This window comes from Carassius gibelio, chromosome A4, assembly GCF_023724105.1.
Source record: "Carassius gibelio isolate Cgi1373 ecotype wild population from Czech Republic chromosome A4, carGib1.2-hapl.c, whole genome shotgun sequence".
NCBI classification, from domain to species: Eukaryota; Metazoa; Chordata; class Actinopteri; order Cypriniformes; family Cyprinidae; genus Carassius; species Carassius gibelio.
In genome coordinates this window covers 15,559,766-15,574,878 of record NC_068374.1, presented here as the reverse complement: position 1 = coordinate 15,574,878, position 15,113 = coordinate 15,559,766, and positions in this window count along the sequence as shown.

Below are 15,113 nucleotides of genomic sequence, written 5' to 3'. Positions count from 1 at the left end.
ATTCGCTCAGTGCATCAGCATTAAAAGTGAATGATGCAATGCATCGGTTTAAAAAGTGTGCATCGAATACAGGTTGGCATTTGTATCACGATACAATGTTTCTAACATAATTGCAGCAGTAAAAAAAATATTTATTTATAATTACTACTGTATGCGCTTCATTTTATTTACCTGTGTTTGTAATTTGTATGTTTTTTTTTTTTTTACTGAAGAAGCATTTTTCTGAATAAGTACTTAAAGTGTAATTTAAAGGGTAACTAAACCATAAACTAACTTTTTTTAGTTAATGATCTGTAAATGGAAGGGTAAGCGTAAGTTCTACTAGGAAGACTAAATGGCACGTCACATTAAGTGCCAATTAAGGTCTAAACCAATCGGATCTCAACACAAGGTATATAAAAACGCACTACTTGCATTTCATTGTTTCTGCAGATACTGCCGCTGTCATTCAGCGTCTCATCCTAACCAAATGTCACAGCAACCTGTCGTAGTTTGTGATTACTCCGAATCAGATGACGATATTGTGCTACCATCTCCGACGGCTACCGGGCGTAGCATTCGTCTACAAAACCGCGATTCTCCATGGACCAGTGGTCCTCAGAAAAGATTATAAATACACTCCAGGCTGCCGGCATTCCTATTAACCAAGATCTATCAAGGGATGATCTGGTCATTCTGGCATTTAACACGCTGGGTTCCCCACACGATTCACCTGCAGATACAGCTCAGTCATTTTCGGCAACGTCAGGGCAATCCAAAACAACTGGTAGGAAGAGGCCAGCTAAATCTTCTTCTCCCTGCCCAGTAAAGGAACACATGACACTCGCACAGGCATCGCAACCTCCGACCAATTACAGTGCTATCGATGCCAATGCTCAACTTATTCAGGCTGTTCAGATACTGTTAAGGTTCTAGAATCCAAAATGGCTATCTTCGAGAATGCTGCGCCGGTTGCGCTCCAGGTTCTACTCCACCCATCTTTAGTCCAGTCTTCCCTACGGCTCCTCATCTTGCTTTCGGATCCAAAAACCAAATAAGTGCCCCCCTACATCCTCTGGATTACAGGCATCTAACCAGTCGGCTAGCACTTCAAGCCAGGACATCAATGCCCCACCATCGTTGTCACATTATAATCTATCTACTGCAGTTCCAGCACAAGCATTCGGTAGGCGTTTCGTTTCACCCATTGCAGTAACAGTGTCACCCCTAACAAGACAAAATATTTGTAATAATATAAACTCCCTAATCATCGGGAAGAAGGAGGCGGGAACCGGCGCACAATCAAAATACTTTAATAATTCAAAAATAAACAAAACAGCGCGTCAGCCCCTCACGGCGACTGACGCGCACAAATAAAAAGCAAACACATAAAATAATATCCCAGGCCTGGTCCTCTCTCGTCCTTCACGGTCGTCACTCCAGTTTTATATCCTTCCATCTCCTACGTGGGACTCGATACTGGCGGTGGGGCACAGGTGTAGCTCATCTCCAATCACTACACCTGGCCTCACTCCTCGTTCCCACGCCTCTCGGCCCCGCCCCACTCGCCACATACCCCCATCGCCCCTCGCAGGCCGGGGGGTACCCTCGAGACTGCGCTCTACTCCCACCCCCCCCCCTCCCTCCGGGGGGGAGGACCTGCAGGAACCTGGGGGTAGGACAGACGAGGCGAGAGAAAAGGAGATGGAAGGAGGAGCGACAAGGACGAGAGAGGGGAGAGAGGAAAAAAAAATAAAAAATTCCGGTTCCCAGACGCACTGCTGCTCGGCCCTCCACCGGCTGGGTGATCTCCTCCGCGGTGACCGGCGGTGGCACTGGACGGCCCTCGGCGGACGGCACGACACTCCTCCGCCGCCCGGTGGACGGCTCCTCCGATTTTGGGCAGCGGCAGGAGTCCCCCGTTCCCTGCCCCTCCGGATTCCGTCACGGAGGCGGCAGGCTCCGGCCCCCTGGCGAACGGCGCCGACTCCTCCGCTCCCTCACGGACGGCAGCCGCCCCTCCATATCGTGGGCGGTCGGCAGCGAGCTCGCCCGTCCCCGGCAACTCGCTCCAGCCCACCCACTCGAGCGTCCATGGCGGCACATACCTCGCCTGCTCGAGGGCACCGCGGATTCACCACAGCGGCGAGGGATCTTCAGCAGCGCGTCCCTCCTTCTCCCGGGCTTCGGCACCACTGTAATAATATAAACTCCCTAATCATCGGGAAGAAGGAGGCGGGAACCGGCGCACAATCAAAATACTTTAATAATTCAAAAATAAACAAAACAGCGCGTCAGCCCCTCACGGCGACTGACGCGCACAAATAAAAAGCAAACACATAAAATAATATCCCAGGCCTGGTCCTCTCTCGTCCTTCACGGTCGTCACTCCAGTTTTATATCCTTCCATCTCCTACGTGGGACTCGATACTGGCGGTGGGGCGCAGGTGTAGCTCATCTCCAATCACTACACCTGGCCTCACTCCTCGTTCCCACGCCTCTCGGCCCCGCCCCACTCGCCACAATATTATTCAAGGAAAAGACATTAATCTAGCTTCATTGCTGCTTCCTTCACCTGCAATAGACCTTCAAATGGTCGACTGTGGCGTCGTGGCAGTTTACCTCAAGACGTCTGATCCCAGACTGCAACGGAACCTCTCATTTGGTAAATTCGTAATTTCATTCTGTTTTTACAGAGATGTCTTATGTGAAGTGTTTCCTAAACGCAGAGAGGAATTAGACCTTTATTTGGCCATGATGGCAGATTTCAATCAAAGGTATGGTGGTACGCTATTCTACGAATATCATAAATCCCTCCCCGCAAAGTCTGCATCTCTCATTACAATCACGGATACTGAACTCTTAGTTCGTCATTTCAGAGGCCAGAAAATACTGGCATGTCCCATCTGCAGTTCGCACGGTCACTGCACCTTTTTGCCCTAAGACTTACAATAGACAAGAGTACAGACGCTGTCCATGGTCCTGCAGAAGTAAGCAAAATGTCAGATGCTAGAGGGCATCCCATTATGAAATTCAATGGTGAAATTCTACTTTATGCAATAATTTCAATGAATCTGTATGTTCCTTCCCTAACTGTAAAATTTGCTCATATATGTAGTTTTTGCAAGGATCCACACCCGAAATCGGTTTGCCACCGGCTGTTCAAGCCTTTTACCGGAGTGAAAGTCTCTACTCTGAAAAAATTCTGAGTGGTCACCCATCCACTCCTATAAATGTCTCAGTACTCTCTTCTTATCTCTTTTCTCAACCTGAGGATTGTGGATTTCTTAATTACTGGCCTTTCTCAAGGGTTTCGGGTAGGAGTTCTTTCCCCTCTCTCTACTACTTTCGTAGCAAAGAATTTACAGTCTGCTCTCAATGAAAAAAAGAGGTGGTCTCTTTTTTGTTCGAAAAAGAGTTGAATAAAGGTTATGTAATCGGTCCTCTCTCTTCTCCTCCATTTATTCCCTTTAGGGTTAATTCGCTTGGAATTGCTACCCGCAAATATTCAGGGAAAAAACAATTGATTTTCAACATGTCTTCTCCCCATTCTGAATCTATTGCTAGTGTTAACGAAGCAGATATCATGGATGCTTTTAAAATTATTCCAATTCATCCCTCTGATTGGGCTCTTTTTGGCGTCAAATGTAATGCAGAATTTTACTTTGCAGTCAGACTTGCGTTCGGATGCCAGAGTAGTCCAAATACCTCTCAGAAGCGCTGTGTTGGATCCAGATGAACATATGTAAGCTCCCCTTCGTCTTGCACTTACTGGACGATTTTTTTGCTTGTCGATTTTCCTTCTCCTAAAAAGTCCTTGAAACACTTAAACAGGTCTTTAGTGACGTTGGCGTTCCCCTATTTAAAGAGAAGACAGTGGGCCCATCAACATCTCTCTAATTCCTGGGCATCTTACTAAATACGTAAAAAATGCAAGCCTCTCTCCCAATTGAGAAGTTCCTCAGAATTGGATCGATCATGGAGAACTTTTTGTCGCTACGCACCGTTTCAAAATGTGACATGCTTTCGCTTCTCGGTCATCTAAATTATGCCATGAGCATAATCCCCCAAGGCAGATCTTTTATATCTCGTCTGTTAATTTTAGCTCATTCAGTACAAAACCTGTATGATTTGATTCGCTTAGACGAAGAATGTTTGTCCGATCTCAAATTCTGCACTCTGTTGCTAAATAATCAGAACGGCATCTCTTTTTTTCTATAATGACGTTTCAGAATCATCTAATGATTTACAACTTTTCACAGATGCAGCACCTTCTATAGTTTTTTTTTTTTCAAAGGGCAATGGTTCCCTGAAAACTGGCCTAATGATTTTCCTAAACTATCATCAGGTTTTGTCTCATCGGCTCTTCACGAAATCTATCCTGTTGCGATAGCTAGTATTCTTTGGGGCGCAGCTTGGCCCGGAAGCATATAATTATGTTTTGCGATAATGAAGCCACAGTTGCCATTATCAATAAAGGGAGATCTAATTGTCCTCTGATCATGTCAATTCTGAGAAGACTGACTTGGCAGTCAGTCATTCACAATTTTTTCTTTAAAGCTATTCACATTCCTGGTCACTGCAATATGATAGCGGGTGCACTTTCTCGTTTTCGTTTTCAGGTTTTCAGACGTCTATGCCCATCAGCCGAGCAGGATCCTACTCCCTGCCCAAACCTTTCAGAAATTCTGCTAAATTAGATCCCTCCCTTGATGATCTTCTCAATTAGGCCAGACATTATATCACTAAAGGCGTCGCTCCATCTACTCTGAAAGCTTATACATCGGCTTGGTCTCTGTGACTTTTTGTCAGTTTTTCCTATCCTTATTACAACCATCTGCTCGTTTCTATTTTATAACAACGAAACACGAAATTTAAAGATATCCTCTATCAGGAAACTGCTCGCAAGCATTCAGTTTTTTGCCAGATATCATAACCCCGATTATCCAAGTCTTTTTAACGTCCCAGCCGTGCGTTTGCTCCTTAAAGGCATAACAAAATCATCGGTTAAAACCCATGATAAACGCCTACCCATTACTTCTTACAACAGCTAATAACGTCACTACGCAACAGTTTATTTTGTAGTTACATTAGCGTCCTTTTAGAAGCTTTGTTCCTAACAGCTTTCTATGGCTTCATGCGTCCAGGGGAATTCACGTCCGAATCTAAGCATTTCGAATCCTCACGAGATCTGTCTCATTCAGACGTTCGCTTTTCACCTAATTTCTTTACTATTTTCCTTAAGCACTCTAAGAACGACTATATGGGATCAGGAGTATCTCTGTCGCTATATAAAAATTATTACCAGTTTTTCCCTTATTTCTCCATGATTAAATATAAAAAAATTTGTCTCCGCTCTTCTCTCCAATCCCCTCTATTTATTCTACTTAACGGCGCTCCCATAACTAAGGTCTGGTTCAGTTTTCATTAAGCTACGGTTATAAAAACTGCAGCCTGTCTCCACTTCATATCCCCTTTCTCAAATATTGTTATTACCTGAGGCTTAACTTAGCCTGTCTTCTGTGACTTCCCCTCCCCTCTAAGTGCCATTTCATTCTGCCATTTCATTCTGCCATTTCATTCTGCAGCCTGTTTCTCTGGCCTTCCCCTCGCGGCCCGCAGGGGCCGCTTCCATCTGTGGTATGCCTGGGGCCGTTCCCACTGTGTCCCGCTGGGGATTTTTCTGCAGCCTATCGTGGCCCGTATCACTGTCCGGCCTTTTGTTGCCCCTATCACTGTCCGGCCTATCGTGGCCCCTATCACTGTCCGGACTATCGTGGCCCCCATCACTGTCCGGCCTATAGTGGCCCCCATCACTGTCCGGTCTATCGTGGCCCCTGTCACTGTCCGGCCTATTGTGGCTCCTGTAACTTTCCGGCCTATCGTGGCCCCCATCACTGTCAGGCCTATAGTGGCCCCCATCACTGTCAGGCCTATAGTGGCACCCATCACTGTCCGGCCTATCGTGGCCCCTATCACTGTCCGGCCTATCGTGGCCCCTATCACTGTCTGGCCTATCGTGGCCCCTATCACTGTCCGGCCTATCGTGGCCCCTATCACTGTCCGGCCTATCGTGGCCCCCATCACTGTCCGGACTATCGTGGCCCCCATCACTGTCCGGCCTATCGTGGCCCCTATCACTGTCCGGCCTATCGTGGCTGCTATCACTGTCCGGCCTATCGTGGCCCCTATCACTGTTCGGCCTGTTGCGACCTCTCTCTCTCTGAGGCTCTGCGGTCCATTTTCCTTACATATAAGCTAATACTTTAGCTATAATCTGATGTTGTATTTTTATGTCTGGTTAATTATCTCAACTTTATATCTTTCGTTCACAGGATCCTCTAAGAAATACTTCATCAATGTGCGTATTAAATTTTTTATTCTTTCTTTTGGGGTAGGCAGGATTAGCTGGTATCTACAATCTTCAGATCCACGCTACGGATTGGGCCTACGCCAAATTAATTCAGTTTTTTTTTTGTACGTTTTGTAAATAAATACTTCAGTCTTATCTACACCTCCTTTCTTTCTGGCCTTTCTGGTAGAACTTTTTTGACATTTAAGTATAAAGTGTTTTAATTCTGCAATATACAGTGTAAAAACGTCTGAGTGCTGCCCTCTTCAGGTTGAATGGCTACTGGCTACTGCAGTTGATTTTTCCGGATGTTTGCAGTGGTACATGACGTAAGCGGTGGCAGGTGACCTAAGCAGTTTCCAGCTCACCATGCCCCTTGGTACCAACCTTCCTTTGTTTTTTTCCGGAAAGTCTCTTATGCTCACCAAGGCTATATTTATTTACTAAAAATACAGTGAAAACTGGAATATTATGAAATATTGTTCAAACTCATCATGTTTCAAAACTGTATACCATTCAATGTTCTGACGATATTGTTTTCATGTTTGCTTCACTGGGACAATGACAAATAAGAATCTTCAAGATGATAAAAATCTATTAAAAATAATAGTTTTTCAATGTAATCTTTGTATCCATTTTAAGATTTCTGAAATAAGTTTACAGGCCTACCATTTTCGTCAGAAATATGATTTAATGAGGGTCATCACTGAATAAAAAGTGCTGAAATACTCAATCTTGAAGTCCATTATTATTGTCAAAAAACTATATTTTCACCGTATTTGTTTATTAATGTTTTTAATATATAATAATATAATCAATTATTTAATTACATTTATTTTTAAATACTTTAATCATATAAATAATAATTAAGAATATTATTAATATTTGAACATGTGGCATAACCACCTTGCAGGAGCCATTGAAATCATTGCTATTTATAAAATCAAAGTAGCGTAAATTATTTTAAACTGTATAGAACCGAAATTAACTCAAATATTACATTTCAGAGAATGCGTTCACGTGTTTTCTACTAGAATGTTAAAAGATTGTTTCTTTTTATCATGTCTTTATTAATCTTGTCATTGACTGACACAGTTGTCTTATAAACACAAAGATATTTGGAAGAATATTTGTAACCAAGCAGATCTCACACCCCATGATCTACCATTGTAGGAAAAATGATTATGATCATAAAAAAAAACGAGATCTGCTTAGTTACAAACATTCTTCCAAATATCTTTGTGTTTAGCAGAACGTAGAAAGGTATACATGTTTGTAACAAGAGGGTGAGAAAATTATGACTATTTGAATTTTTGGGTGAACTATCCCTTAAACACATTACAGTTGTTTGGCTCATTTCTTGTAACCTCCACCCTCAGCTCTTCCTGGAGCGAGCTTCAGGTGTTCTGCCATCGCTGCATCCATCTCAGAGTCTCCACAGCATCTGAGGGAAGAGAATATCTTTATTTTTTAAATAAATAAAATACTTTTTTTTTTTTTTAGAAATTACATGCACTTATGGTCTACAGCTAAAAAAAAAACAACAACCTTGGAACAAGATGAATGAATAATGAATGAAACATTAGAAAAAGGTAATCAACATGCATTAGATTGTATTTTTATTGTATAAAGGATGTTGTGCTTTAATGTGCTGCCCTTGAGAAAGACCCTTAACTAGGTGTGTAACTGTGAGAAAGTGAACAGGACATTTATTATAAGACAGGTGGGCTGTGATGTCCCCTGAATAAGTAATTAAAACTTTACTTATTTACTTACTGTAAATAAAAATTACATCAATATAAGTAACTTTTAGCCTTCTAACGTTAGCTAACTTTAGCCATACTCAGTGAATTTCAGTTGACAATGTGGGCATCATTTCTCTCGGTTCCTTCGTGTCAAACAAGTAAAACTCAAGCACATTAATCAAACAATACAAAATTTGCTTACCCAACAGTAGATTTTATATCGATACATCTCCCTCCTCGAGTCCTCTCCTCTCCTCGTGGTTGCTCTTGCTCAATGTTCCGGAAGAATGCAAGAATATATAACTGTTTTGTGTTTACATCTTAGCAGCACCGTTTTGGCAATTACATCCAACTCAGACCGAAATGGTGACCGGATATATATCTGTTTTACATGTATATGCATAGTTTCCATAAAAATTATAACAACGAATACATAAAACAGGTTGAAATGATGACCAAATTGCAGAGTGGTTATGCAATCACTTATCCACACTGGGCACTTTGTGATCATAATTTATTTTAACAAGATAAAGTAAATATATTTACTTTGTATTCCATTTTTTTTTCCTGCTAGTCTTGCTTGGATGTCTTTTCACAACCATGACAAGGTGTGTAAGATTTCAGTGGACGTCTATTCACAACCTCTTTAAAACCTCTTAAAAACTACTTGGTGCACTTTAATTATTGCAGTATTAATCAAGGTGTAAGCACAGCTTTTGCATATTCCACAAGGATTTCACACATATTTCACAAGGAGGGTCATGAAGGACGTGTAATGCATGTGTAAAAGACATCCTCTCACAAACGATTCACAACACTGGTAATTATTGAACTATTTGTAGCTAAAAGTCAAAGTAACAATTATACACGAAACCCCATAGAACTATAGACATGTACAAGCGTATCTGAATGCATTAGGAAATGTTCTGTGTTACATATTTCTACCGATTTATGCCATCCTACCGTGACTATTTTTGGCTGGGCACACGACGTCGCCGTCGGACCAATGTTTGCTGGGATGGAGTAAAAAAAAACAAAGTTTGTATTTATGCACTTGCTGCCTTTTGATGGTGAGAAGGACAGAACAAACAAAAACAAGTGGATTTAAACACTTGCATGCCATGGTCATTTGATGGTGAGAAGAGCACCAAGCAACATGAAGTCATGGCTTGACTTGAGTTTTAGAAATTATTATACAGCCTGACCCCTCCAGCAAGTTTATTTGAAGTTGTTGCATTTTGGTTCATAATAAATTATGTTCAAAGTAGATTTTTTACAGAAAAAATGGAAAAGTCTAAGCTGGCTTTACCATCAAGGAAAGACAAGCATTTAACACATAGGCCAATCCATACTTTTCACCATCAAAAGGCACACGTTTTTGTTTACTCCATGTAGCTCTGAGAGCTGAGGTGCATATTTAGATTTTCTTAAATGCATCAAGGTAAGTGCGCAAAGGTCACTTCTGAACCCTTGCAATGGCATAAGGCTTTATCCCTGGAGTCACACCTCTGGCAGGCTGAAGGACGTGTTGTCTCAACCACACTTTGCCCTTTCTCCCAATCCACCCAGATACAGGATCCTCTGAATCCTCCTCCCCTTCAGTGGAACCTGGAGAGGATGATGAGGGTGCCACAACAAAATCAGGATCTGACTCTCCTGAGTCTGTGGTGTCAGTTTGAGAAGACAGTACACAATCTGCACAATCATTTCTAAAACTTTGGTACACATCACAAGCCCTTTCTCATGTTGCTTGCTGCTCTTCTCACCATCAAATGACCAGCAGGATGGCATGCAGTTCAATCCTCTAACCTTATTTTTCGGACTATAAGTCACACCTGAGTATAAGTCGCATCAGTCCAAATATACGTCATGAAGAGGAAAAAAACATAAGTCGTACCTGGACTATAAGTCGCATTCTTTTAGAACCAAGAACCAAGAGAAAACATTACCGTCTACAGCCGCGAGAGGGCGCTCTATGTCTTCAGTGTAGACTACAGGAGCACTGAGCAGCATAGAGCGCTCTCTTGCGGCTGGAGACGGTAATGTTTTCTCTTAGTTAATTTCTCTTGGTTCATGTCAAATTAATTTTGATAAATAAGTCGCACCTGACTATAAGTCGCAGTACCAGCCAAACTATGAAAAAAAGTGTGACTTATAGTCCGGACAATATGGTACCTTGTTTTTGTTGCTGCTTAATATTTTATATGTATAAAATAACACTGTATCTTCACTGTATAAATAGACAGTAGCAGGTTTATTTAGACGGCTGTCTCTTTAAGACCTCATGTACGGATCTAATATAATGTAACCCAGGGCTCTACGCTCACTTTTCTTTTTAGGAGTGCTTGTCCTGTGTTTTTCAATCTGTTCACCCTATTTTCCATGAATTCAATAATGTTCTATGAGTTATTTCTTATAGACATGAAATCTATTGTTTGGTAAAATGATGTATAGACAACAAATGTAAAACTGAATACTCACTTTAAACTATTTGCTTTCTAGAAAATAAATGTGATTAAAAAAAAACAATTCAAATATTTTGTCTATTGTTTAATCACGGTTTTATTTAGGCAAATTCTGTATTATGATTGCTGATTATTGTGTGACATGTCGTAATAACAAATGCCAAACTTGGAAGTAGGAGCTACTCGGGTGCACTTAAAGACAGTAGTTGTAGTATTTGCCTCGTCATTTGATCTCAACGTGTCTGTCCACGAGACACAGGATGTCTAATAGTGAACTCAATTCAGCTTTGAAAATGGAAACTAACCTGTTCGTGTCTCAGTATCTTCATGTTTGACTCTGAATGTTTCTTCAATCTTCATGTCTTCAGTCTCCTCTTTAACAAATGCCATCTGTGTGTTTTTCTGTGTTTGGACACTGTCATGTTTAAGATGAGAACAAATAACAGTAGAAAAAAGCATGTCAGGCAGAGTAAATATCAGTGGTCCTAAATTGATTAAACATTTGTAAAAAGAAAAATAAAAAAAATTCAAACCTACTACAAATTCAAAAGGAACACAAATTATAGACACTTAGGAATATATGATTTAGATTTCATATTTAATGATTTGTAGATTAAATGTAATAATTTATACTTACAAACCTTTGTTTGACATTACAAGTTTGTGATTCATTGTATTCACACCATTTTGACCAGCAGGTGTCGTCAGCGTGCGATGATTCGAGCGCTTCACAAGTGAATTATTTTGTGAAGAAATTGATTCAACTCACTCGCTTTGAAGATCTGTTTCCCCATCACTGCTGGCCAGTGACCAGGGGGCAAGGAACTCGACCGGAAGTTGAAGTCGGGTGGGGGCTGCCATCTTTTAGCAGAACTTCACTTGCGTTAGCATTCCCATTGACTCCCATTCATTTTGGCGTCACTTTGACAGCGAATAACTTTACATCTGAGGCGTTTAAAGACTCAGTTTGTCCATTATTTATTTCTAAAGATAAACGACAATGTATAAAGGGCTCCATTACCTTCTATGTTACATTATGGCCCCGTATAAACAGTTTTTGTAAAAAATAGGCTAACGATTGCATCATAACCACTCGTCTCTCTGTCGCATTACCGTACAGACAGGAGGAGAAGCTCGCAGGCAATTAACTTAATATGGCGTACTGGCGTTACATTTTAAAATACTATACAAAATAATGAATCAGAATACTTACTCCTGCTCACTCACGACAAAGAACTCCCCGCTCAAGCTCGCCGTCTCTGCAAGATTAACGATGGCAGTTTGCACGCACAGCCACTTAGAAGATTTACATCTGTCAGACAGGTTGCTGACGTCGTCAAGCTTCGTTTGAGTCTGCACGTCAGAAACGGAAGTGCTAAAAAAACGCTAAAACTGGGCTTCATTTGTCTCAATTGAGTTCCAATGGGGTCGCTGTGTCCATTTCTTTTACGGTCTATGCCAGTGACCGAAGGTGTATTTATAATAAAACAGATTCACGAAATTAAAAGCTAAATGAAACACACATTTTATGTTGATCATGTCTAAATGTGCTTCAAAAAATAAAAATAAAATATTGAAAAATAAAAAATAAAATAAAAATCTATAACACTGACTTAACTGTTTTGATCGATTTAAACAGCTTAAATGCTTAAGATACAAACTTTTCTTCAGCCGAATCACAAAAGATGCAGGAGCAGGACACCGTCTTATGACGTCATATCTCCAGAAAAAAATAAAAGTCCAATTCACGCGTTGCTATATGTATAAATGTAAATTGGGTCAGAGGAAATCAAAAGAATTTAAATACATGTTTTCCAATGATGTGCAGAAAATATTTGTATTGTAAAAATTAATAATGAAACCCAGATAGCATCTGCAAGATGCATGAAATAAATGTTAAAGCAGAATTAAGAATGCTGTAAACTGCATCTCTTATTCAAATTTACTAGCTCCTGCCCTCTCTTCTATGGAAGCATATGGGTAGCAAAATTCATTTTGAAATGTCATTTGCAAAAGGGAAATGCAATATGTAAAATGGCAATGCATTTCTTTATTTAAATTGAAATTTTTCCATACATATGTGCAACATTTAGTGCAAAATGAAAATTAAATTATATAATTTACATTTGCCATTTCCTACACAAGTTTTAATATGTAAATTACAAAGCATATTGTAACTCTTTATAAATTAGCTAAATTAAAATTTTATTATTTAAATTGATTAAATACGTTTAACATGTCCAAGCAGAAAACTGTAGCAAAATTATAATTTAAAGGCCATTTTTCTTAAATCCGTTTAGAATTACAGACTTGAGATTGCATTTTCATCATGTTACTGCAAGATAATTGTAGCAAAATGCAGTGTGACTTTAAAATGTCATTCTAAGTCAAAAGAGCAGCAAAATGGTTGAAGATGCTGAAGATGGCGCCAGTGTGTGTGGCCAGCCGTCTGTTGCAGCCAGTTGAATGGATGTTTGTCTTGTTTATATAGAAATACTGACTCTCTATTGGTGTATGACACTTACTGGCATTAGATCAGCTATGGAAAATACGGCGAGCTATGTTAATCGGGGTGGAAAAACGATTTACTCCCTTCTCCGCTCCTCCATGGATTACCTGCTTATGCTCTCTCGGGAGAAAGAAGCGATCCAGACGTAGCAGTAAACGAGGTGGTCTGTTGGTGAAAGTGAAGACTTTAATGGCTTTGTTTCCAATTGCGATCCTCGCTGGACTTAAGCAGATATTGACGTGGATTGTCCCTGATACAGCTTCTAGGAATTGTGTACAGATCCTTGCAACATGGGGCCATGCATTATCATTCTGCAACATGAGGTGATGGTTGTGGATGAATAGCACAACAATGGGCCTCAGAATCTTGTCACGGTATCTCTGTGCATTCAAAATGACATCAATCAAATGCACCTGTGTTCATTGTCCATAACATATGTCTGCCCATACCATAACCCCACCACCACCATGGTCCACTCGAATCACAACGCCGACATAAGGATATCGCTCACCCACACGACACCATACACGCTGTCTGCCATCTGCCCTGTACAGTGAAAACCGTGATTTATCCGTAAAGAGAACACATCTCCAGAGTACCAGATACCATTGATTATGAGCATTTTCCCACTCAAGTTGACGACGAGCATGCAGATGAGCTTCCCTGAGACGGTTTCTGACAGTTTGTGCAGAAATTCTTTGGTTATGCAAACTGATTGTTGCAGCAGTTGTCCGGGTGGCTGGTCTCAGACGATCTTGGATTGAAGAAGCTAGATGTGGAGGTCCTAGGCTGGTGTGGTTACACGTGGTCTGCGGTTGTGAGGCCGGTTGGATGTACTGCCAAATTCTCTGGTAGAGAAATGAACATTCAATTCAAGGGCAACAGCTCTGATGGACATTCCTGCAGTCAGCATGCCAATAACATGCTCCCTAAAACTTGTGAAATCTGTGTTTATAATTTATAATTATTTTTCAGTGCATCTTTACTGTTTTAAAGATCGTTATTTTGTGTAAAAGATTATGTTGACTAGAATTGTGCCGATAGACGATAGTATCGTGTATTGACGATAGTCAGAGATCTCGACCATAAGCAGATTTCTCTGTCCATAATCAAGACGGTATTAGGCTAATTTTCCTATTAATGTATTAGATTATAATAATAATAACTATTATTTTTATGTTTATTAGGCGGCTTATTATAATTTGGCTATCAAAAGCTATTTTACTTCAGCACTGCATTTCACACACACACACAGCACGCGAGCACAGGAGGATTAGACCCTGTAGTTGCTGAAGTTGTCCGGATAACGCGTTAAATCCATGAAATTAAAGAGATAGAAAATGAGGAGTTGGTGTCCCACACATTTAATGGCTGGTACACCACAACGCGCTTTTCTCAATCATGAGAGATGAATTCTTTCTTGGCTTACAAATAAAGTAAAGACAAAATAATAAGAAGGTGGCAGAGTGAATTTATCATCCATAGTGGTCCTCACGTAGTCTTTCTCTTAAAGACTGATCACTTAAATTATAACACTCACTATGTGGTGATGACATAGAAGGACTACGTGGGAACCACTATGGATGATGAATTCGCTTTGCCGCCTTGTTATTATTTTCATGCACACCGCACTATAATGTGATGTATGCAAAAAACATAGTTTTAGCCGTTACAAAGTTTCCATCGACAAACAGACTGCATCATCTGCAGATATAAGGTGTTGCACTTTAACAAGTAATCTGAACGGTCTATATATGTGTGCAATATTTTAAACGAGCCCTCACTGACTGAGTTAGTGATTACGGAGTATGTTTTAAAGTATATTTTTTTGGATTATTGGTGATTCCATAGGCTCTCTCTCTCTCGGGCACCTGTGTGGTTTAAAACACCAAATAGTTATGCTATGACAAGAACAAAGAGTCTCTCTCTTGCTCCACCCATGCAGGATAATATTGTGTATCGTCGATCTCACAGGCTGATGATTTGACGATTTGAAAAATGGCCATATTGCCCAATACTAATGTTGACATGCTCTAATGTTCAAAAACATATTATTTTTCAAA